The sequence below is a fragment of the Hyaena hyaena genome, unplaced genomic scaffold (genome assembly GCF_003009895.1).
Source record: "Hyaena hyaena isolate Hyena2069 unplaced genomic scaffold, ASM300989v1 scaffold_9, whole genome shotgun sequence".
Classification (NCBI taxonomy): Eukaryota; Metazoa; Chordata; class Mammalia; order Carnivora; family Hyaenidae; genus Hyaena; species Hyaena hyaena.
In genome coordinates this window covers 6,425,197-6,434,477 of record NW_024080641.1, presented here as the reverse complement: position 1 = coordinate 6,434,477, position 9,281 = coordinate 6,425,197, and the positions used below count along the sequence as shown (strand labels likewise).

The window sequence follows — 9,281 nt, the reverse complement described above, 5'->3', positions numbered from 1 at the left end:
GCTCAGGTCATGATCTCACGGTTCGTGGGTTCGAGCGCCACATCGGGCTCTGTGCTGACAGCTAGCTCAGAGCCTGGAGCCTGCTTCGGATTCTGTGTCTCCCCCTGTCTCTGACCCTCCCCTGCTCACGCTGTCTCTCTCTCTCTCTCTCTCCCCCCACCCCAGAAATAAATAAAACATTTTTTTAAAAAAATAAATATTTAAAAAAAGGTTTGCTTTGAGAGCGGCAGAAAGTTCACACTCGGAAGGAAGGTTTTTATTTATTTGTTTATTATTTATTTAATTATTTTAAAGTTTATTACTTTGAGAGAGAGAAAGCACGAGTGGGGGAAGGGCAGAGAGAAAGGAGAGAGTATCCCAGGCAGGCTCTGCACTGTCAGTGCGAGCCTGAAGCTGGACTAGAACTCATGACCTGTGAGATAATGATCTGAGCCAAAGTGGACCGCTCAACCAGCTGAGCCTCCCAGGCACCCCTTAATTTTTTTGACCCTTAATTTTTTTTAATGTTCATTTATTTATTTTGAGAGAGAGAGCAGGCGTACAGGGGAGGGGCAGAGGAAGAGGGGAGAGAATCACTGGGAAGGAATCTTGCACTAGTACTTACATTAGTGTATTCTGACTTTCCCCATTTCATACTATCGTGCTATTTTATACTGTTTTAATAACATTCTAGAAGAGTTGGCACTGAAATACTGGGTGGGCTTTGAGGGTGCTTTTTACAGGGCAGTTTAGACTGTGTACATTCGGTAGATGCTGGGTCTGAGGGAAGTTTATACTCATCAGAGAGTTCCCATTGCCTACTTAGGTAGCCGCTTGGAGAATGGTTCACGTGGTCACAAAAGGGGTTCACGGCCGCTGCAGAAGGTTCCCCATACACGGAGATGTGCACTGTCCTTGTTAATTTTGCCATGGATAGGAGACATTATACTGTCCACGGGAAGGCGTGTACTGGGTGCGAGTCCACATTGCCCAGAGGGGGTTATATAGTGTTAGAGGGAGATTTCCATTGACGGTGTTTCACGTTCCATAGTCAGTTGGCATCAGGTGTGAGGGAGAGTTAGAGTGTCAATGGGAGGGAGGTGTGTATTGTCCAAGGAGGAAGTCACCCTGCCGAGGGAGTACTCCGATGTAGTGAAAGGGGGCCTCTCTTGTCCCTTCAGGACTGTCTTGGTTGGGGCGCCTGGGTGGCTCAGTCATTTAAGCCTCCGACTTCAGCTCAGGTCATGATCTCATGGTTCGTGGGTTCGAGCCCCGCATCGGGCTCTGTGCTGGCAGCCAGCTCAGAGCCTGGAGCCTGCTTCAGATTCTGTGACTCCCTCTCTCTCCGACCCTCCCCTGCTCACGCTGTCTCTCTCTCTCCCTTTCTCAGAAATAAATTTTAAAAAACATCAAAAAATTAAAAAAAAAAAAAAAAGGATTGTCTTAGCTGTGGTCAGTTTACAGTGTCCACAGAGGAATCCTCCCTGCTTATCGGGGTTACAACATGCACAAAGGAGACCTTTCCGTGGGAATTCACACTGTCCAAGGGCCTGTTTTCCCTCTCATCCTGTCATCAAGGAAAGGTGTGCATAGTGCCCTGCCCCTGGGGGAATTACACAAAATGTAATTAACTTAGTTACACAGTTCATTCAAATTACACTGTCCTGCAGGGTAGGGGATGATGTTGCCGGAAGCGGGATAATACCGGCTTAGCCAGGCTACCGGGGTCAAACCCAGCTGGGTTTCTTCCCCAGCTGTGTGACTTTGGGCAAGTCATCTAATCCCTCTGTGGCTCCATTTCTACATCTGTATGGGGATAATTGAAAACAAACAAACAAACGAAAAGCCACGGCATAGGGTTATAATGAATTAATATGTGCAAAGCATTTAGGACACTGTCTCCAGCGGAGTAAACCAGGAAAGATCTTAGCTATTGTTGTTATTGTTAGTATCCAGGAGGTTATGCTGGCCACATATGCACCTTGTGCACAGTTTATATGTGTGCTGCTGGTGGTGCTGGTAGTGGCGGCGGTGGAATTTTTTGGAAGGATTCCAGGGTTTGACCTATCTTTGGTGCATTTATCAAGCTATTGGGAGGAGGCACTGCCTTCTAGTACTTGATGTCCCGGCTGTAACAATGTTTAGCTTGGGCCTGGAACCTCTCTTAGTCTCACTGTTCTCATCTGAAAAATGGGGATCATGGGAGCGCCTACCGGATAAAGTTGATGAGACAATGAAATGAGATGGTGAGTCCATGGCCTTGCGTATACTAAGTGCTCAGTAAATAGGAGTGACGATTTTTTTTAATGTTTATTTTATTTTTTTATCTTCGAGAGAGAGAGAGACAGAGTGTGAGCAGGGGAGGGGCAGAGGGAGAGGGAGACACAGAATCTGAAGTAGGCTCTAGCCTCTGAGCTGTCAGCACAGAGCCCAACATGAGGCTCGAACCCACAAACTGCAAGGTGGTGACCTGAGCCAAAGTGGGCACACACCTGAGCCACCCAGCTGTCCCTTTTAGTGTTTATTTATTTGTTTTTGAGAAGGAGGGAGAGGCTGCCTGAGAATCCCAAGCAGGCTCCCCGCTGCTAGTGCAAAGCACCACACAGGGCTGGATCCCCCAAACAATGAGTTCATGACCTGAGCTGAAATCAGGAGCCAGACGCTTAACCACTTCACCAACTGAGCCACACACGCCCCTAGGAGTGGCAATTTTTATGTGTTCTATCCTGGGCCCTGGGAAATCCCTGCCACTCATGAATTAATTCACCATTCCTTGGTCTTTATTTGGGGCCTCACTGTCCGTGACAGGTTATATTACCCTTTGGGGATGTAGTCCTAATTCCTGTGTATGTTGCAGGGGAGTTAGTTAACTTTTTTTAAATAAAGTTTATTTAGAGAGAGAGCATGAGCAGTGGAGGGACAGAGAGAGGGAGAGAGAGAGAATCCCGCAGGCTCCTCACTGTCAGTGCAGAGCCCAGGGTGGGGCTCAAACTTACTAACTGGGAGATCATGACCTGAGCTGTACCAAGAGTCGGCTGCTTAACCAACTGAGCCACCTGGGCGCCCCAGTTCAGTAACTTAAAAAAATTTTTTTAATGTTTTTTTTCTAAGAGTTTTACTCCTTTTTTTTTTTTTTTAACGTTTTATTTATTTCTGAGAGAGAGAGAGACAGCGTGAGCAGGGGAGGGTCACAGAGAGAGGGAGACACAGAATCCGAAGCAGGCTCCAGGCTCTGAGCTGTCAGCACAGAGCCCGACGCTGTGCTTTAACCCACTAACCGTGAGATCGTGACCTGAGCAGAAGTCGGACACTTAACCGACTGAACCACCCAGGCACCCCATAATGTTTATTTATTTTTGAGAGAGGGAGACAGAGCACAAGCCTGAGAGGGGCAGAGAGAGAGACACAGAATTCAAAGCAGGCTCCAGGCTCTGAGCCATCAGCACAGAGCCCGACGCGGGGCTCAAACTGACAAACTGCAAGATTTTGGCCTGAGCCAAAGTTGGACGCGTAATCAATTGAGCCACGCAGGCATCTCAGTTGCGTAACTTTTTATGGGAGAATTAGGACTTTTAGGAGGGGGGTGGACAATAGAATTGTAGGAAGGTTACAAAGGCCCAGGGGCTTTAAATGGAACATGGGGTTTCTCTCTGTTTATGGAAAAGGGCTACATTATCAATGACTTAATAAAACTGACATAGTGACATTGAGGTGTATTGCAGCCATTGTTAAGTCTACACTGCCCACAGAGTGCTCCCCTGAGATGGCACTGTCCACGTGGAGGCCCGGCATCCGTGGGTCACACCTACATGAGGCCAGTGACTACAGGACTGCACTGTTCCCATGAAAAGTCACACGGGTGACAGAAATGACCCTATTTATGTGCTTGTCTCCACCATGCATACAGGTTTACCCAGACTGTAGGAGCTGAGCCCGTTGTTAGAGGAATTCACACAATGTTAAACAGGCCATGTTGCCTCTAGGGTACAGCATGCTAATGAGGAGATACACCTTTTGCAGGGGGCCCACCCTGTTTATTTGCTGTCTCACCACATATACGTATACGGGGCTCACATATTGTTTATGAAAGTTGCACCGCCCATACTGGGTTTACACCATTATGTGGGTTGCCTTTTTATACGAGGCTCACAAAGTTTATGAAGGCTGTGCTATTTGAATGGGGCTCATATCATTTACGAGGGCTACCCTGTCTGTATGAGGTTTATGAGGGTCTTGCCGCCTATAGTGGGGTTCACGCAGGGTTGGAGCATTGCATCATTTGGGGGTCACACGATCCATGCGAGAGCCACACTGCAGATGGGGCTTTATATCAGTTGTGGACTTTGTTCTCTCGGTAAGATTTTTTTTTTAATATTTTTAATTTATTTCTGAGAGAGAGACAGCGCAAGCAGGGGAGGGTGAGAGACAGAGGGAGACACAGAATCCAAAACAGGATTCAGGCTCTGAGCTGTCAGCACAGAGCCCGACGCGGGCCTCGAACCCACGAACCGCGAGATCATGACCTGAGTTGGAGCCGGACGCCCAACCAACTGAGCCACCCAGGCGTCCCTGTAAGATGGGTTCTGATTGTGGGCTTATAGGAGGCTACATGGACTCCGTTCATTTTAGCAGGTATATATTACCAGACTGTTCTATGACCAACCTTGGGGTAGGTCCTGGTGATAAAAAGCAGTGAAGAAATCAGACCAAATTCCTTTCTTTGTGGAGCTGACATTCAGTAGGACAAGCACACCTTTACAGGAGTTTCCCTGTATATGGGGTCCACAGTGGGGTTGAGTTGGCATCAACTGTCCATGAGGGTTTCTCTGTGTGTATGGGGCTATGTTTACTGGTGTTACAGTGGGTACACGGGGCTTCGCTGTCCAAAGATGAACTTATTCATTCATGATAATTTGCCAGGCACGGTGCCAGGCTCTGGGGATAAAGTAGGTAACAAAACAGGCAAAAATCACTACCCTCTTAGAGCTGACATTATAGAGGGAGGATTCAGATGAAGAGCAAATACATTACAGAAATATTTGTCAGGTGAGGATAAGCTCAATGGAGAAAACTAGGGCATAGAAGGGACATGGGGTCTAGGAAGGGGGCTTCAATTTAAATTTTTTTTAATGTTTTGTTTATTTCTGAGAGAGAGAGAGAGAAAGCATGAGCAGGGGAGGGTCAGAGAGAGAGGGAGATACAGAACCTGAAGCAGGCTCCAGGCTCTGAGCTAGCTGTCAGCACAGAGCCCGACGCGGGGCTCGAACCCACGAACTGTGAGATCATGATCTGAGCCAAAGTCGAGTGCTTAACTGAACTGAGCCACCCAGACGCCCCAAGGGGGCTTCAATTTAAAATAGAGTGATCAGGGTGCCTGGATGTCAGTTGAGTTTCTCTCTCTCTCTCTTTAAATGTTTATTTGTTTTTGAGAGAGAGATGGAGTATGAGTGGGGGAGAGGGAGAGAGAGGGGGAGACACAGAATCTGAAGCAGGTTCTAGGCTCTAAGCTGTCTGCACAGAGCCCAATGTGAGGCTTGAACTCATGGACCACAAGATCATGACCTGAATCAAAGTCAGACGCTTAACCTACTGAGCCATCCAGACGCCCTGAGTTTCTGACTCGATCTCAGCTCAGGTCTTGGGGTCATGAGTTCAAGTCTGAGTTGGGTTCTGTGCTGGGCATGATGCTTACTTAGAGAAAAGAAAAGAAGAAAGGAAAGGAAAGAAAGAAAAGGAAAGAAGAAAACAAGATAAGAAAAAGGAAAAGTGGTCAGGTAGGGTCTTATTGGGAAGGTGGTTTCTGAGTAAAAACCTGAAGGGGGCAAAGGGCAGAGCTATGCAGACTTCTGCGGGAAAAGCCTTCTAGGCAGATGGAACAGCACAGGCAAAATCCCTGAGGCAGGCATGTGCCTGGCCTGTCGAAGAAATAGCACAGAGGCTGGAGTGCGGCTGGCCAGAGAAAAGGAGGGGGAAAGGTGGGAGATGAGGTCAGGAAAGAAGAGCCTTGCTGGCCACTGCAGGGAGGTGGCTTTTATTCCCAGTGAACAGAGGATTTGGGGCAGCAAAGGGAAATCATCTAATTTACCAGAACCCCTTAGGGGTTCTAAGTGGGGCACAAATGGTAGGGGCCGGTGGCAGCCAGGAGGCCAGCGAGGGGTCCCCAGATCAGTGGCGTGGTGATGGTACAAAGCTGAGGGTAGAGCCTAGATGGGAGTTCCCTTCAGACTGGGTGATGGGTGAGAGAAAGGAGTCAAGGATGACACCAAGGAATTCAGCTTGGGCAACTCGCAAAATGGCGTTGCAGCTTCCCAACATGGGGGAGACTAGGATGGGGACAGTTTCGGGGAACTCAGGGAGACCATTTTGACTTGGCAAACTTGAGAAATCGAAATGGAGACACTGGTGAGGCAATTTGATGTGTGAGATTGGAGGCCAGGGGTGAGTCCTACGCTGGAGGAGAAAGATTCGGGTGTAATAAGCACAGAGATGGCGTGTGAAACCATGGGGCTGGTGGAGATCACCAAGGGAACGAGCAACGGATGGAGGAGGGAAGAGGAGGACCCAGCTCTGAGCCCGGGAACCCTCCAGGATTTCAAGTCGGGGCTGAGGAAGGTGACACTCTAATGGGATTATCACACTTTTTGTTGGAGAGTGGTCACAGTGTTTAGGTGGCTACAGTCTCTATATACGGTGGCTCATATTATTTCCAAGGGAACTACAACATTCAGAGAGTAGTTTATGGCCCCTTGTTGCTCATTATAGGTGATGGGTAGGTCGTGACTACGATTTTGATCGCCCACACAGTTTTCTTTCCAGGAGCGTGGGGATCGATTCTGTCCATGCCTTAGCCTGACAGCAACAGCATAAATGTTATCTGTGTCAGGACAGTAACTTAGAACAAGAAGTACTATGTCCATGGGAGGGAGGGTGTCTTCACTGTCTGAAGAGAGTTTTTACTCCCTGGGGCATTACACTGTTCACTATAGGCATGTCTTAGGTCCGTGAGAGGTGGCACTTTTCACTTAGCTTCAGGCGGCTTTGTGGAACTTTTTCACAGGGAAGGAGAGGGTGGAAGGAAGTGTCCCTGCGTTCACTGAAATTGATATCGTCTTCCATATGCCTTCACTGGATGGCACGCCTTTAAGGAAGGACCAATGGTGAATAGTTTCTAGGCCAAGTTTGCAACATGTGTTTCATACAGTAACGGTGGGGTTCACCTTCCCTGAGGACGACTCTCAGGGTTCACAAGGCAAGTGAACTATCCAAGAGGATCCACACTTCTGTGGTAGAGTCACATGGAGCCCCAGGGAAGTTATGTGACCTTTGGATAGGTTTTCACAAACCGCCAGAGGTCACACTACTCAGGGCACATTTTCACCAGCAGCTCCCACTCCCTATGAGGGCTCAGAGGCTCAGACTCTACCATGATGCCTGCCCACTACCCATGATTGTATTTCATAGAAACAGCAGGACTGAGTTATCCAATTGGGTCAGGGTGGGACGTATACGCCATTAAGAGGCAATTTCTGGGATGATACAGGGAAGGTTAGAATGGACCCTGCACAAGGATGACATGCAATGTCCTGAATCATTCCCTACTTTTAAAAAAGGGGAGGGGGTGGGGCGCCTGGGTGGCTCATTTGGTTGAGTGTCCGACTTCGGCTCAGGTCATGATCTCACGGTTCGTGGGTTTGAGCCCCGCATAGGGCTCTGTGCGGACAGCTCAGAGCCTGGAGCTGCCTCAGATTCTGTGTCTCCCCCTCTCTCTGACCCTCCCCTGCTCACGCTGTCTCTCAAAAATAAATAAAAAAATTAAAAATTGAAAAAAAAGGGGGGAAGGGGGCTTATGCCTGGGTGGCTTAGTCGGTTGAGCATACAACTCTTCAACTTTTATTATTTTTAAAATTTTTTTGTGAGACAGAGAGAGATAGAGTGTGAGCAGGGGAGGGGCAGAGAGAGAGGGAGACACAGAATCCAAAGCAGGCTCCAGGCGCTGAGCTGTCAGCACAGAGCCCCATGCAAGGCTCGATCTCACGAACCAACGGTGAGATCATGACCTGAGCTGAACTTCGGCTCGCGTGCACGTGAGCTCACTCTCTTTCAAAACAAAGAAAGGCAATTTCACACTGTCAGTAAGCTGTATTTATTATCTAGTTGGGGTCGGTAGGGTAAGGGATACTGACATTATCCATGAGGTATATAGCTCATTCTGCTAATAATTTATTACCAGGATTTACTGCATATTTACTTCACACCCCCAATGTCTTACAACAATCTGGTCACTTAGGGTCTAATAATATCCCCATTTTACAGATGAGGAAGTTGGGGCTCAAAGAGAAAAACTTACTTGCTCTATGTCACAGACCGGAAGTAGCAAAGTTAGGGTTGCAACCCCCGTCTGTGTCTTGTTGGTGGGAGTGTGGGATCACTAAAGTTGTCCCAGACCTGTCACTGTTGAAACGCTGCATTGTCTTTTTCTGAGGGGAGGTGGTCAGTAAAAGCATTAGTAAAGTCGAGTGGTGAAGGATGTGGTTTCAATTTGGGTAGGTCTGGGTTTGAATCCTGACTCCAACCAACACTTCCTGGCTATAGGACTTTGACGGGCTGATTTCCCCTCAGAGCCTCACCTTCTTAATCTGTAAGTGGGGATAACAATAGTAATTTCCCTCTTTGGGATTTTGTGAGCATCAAATGACAAGATGCCCCAGACAATGCTTGGCCCAGTGCCTGGCACATCATGAGCACTAGGAATTCGGGAGCTGTTATAATAACAATGATGGTGATTATTATTGCTGGACCACACTGCTCCCAGAGGGTTACAATATCCGTGGGGGAGCTGTACTGTCCGTAGGCAAGGTTACATAATTCCCCAGGGAGGTGATGCTTCCCCGGAGGCTCTGGTCTCCACGGAGGAAGAGGCTAGAGACTTCTGAAACACTGGTGAGGGGACTGCTCTAATGCACCTAGACACCCAGCAATGGGTTGAAGCCCTAAGAAGCCAGTCACCCTCCTGGCCTTCCCACCCTGTGGTTTGTTTGTCTCTCCCTGCCCATTTTCTGTTTCAGTTTCTCTGAGCATCACCGCCAGCGCGCAATATTCCCCTCCTTTGGTACCTCAGAGTCTTCTCTGAAACTCTGTCTCCCGGCTCGGTCTGTGGATATTGCTTCTATTTGCCCTCTACCCTGCTGCCAGCTCCTGCTAGCCATCTGATCAGCACTTATTTCCTGTTTCCTGAAGCCTCAGGCTCCATCCATCCCTTCCCGCTGCTGAGAACAGACTTAACACTGCCCTACGCACTGGCC

The 9,281-nt window shown here is 48.4% G+C and overlaps 1 pseudogene; it reads left to right on the top strand.

Annotated features, from left to right (window-relative positions):
• The first annotated feature begins 7,486 nt into the window (after positions 1 to 7,486).
• LOC120244716 lies at positions 7,487 to 7,582 on the top strand (annotated as a pseudogene).
• The last annotated feature ends 1,699 nt before the right edge of the window (positions 7,583 to 9,281 follow it).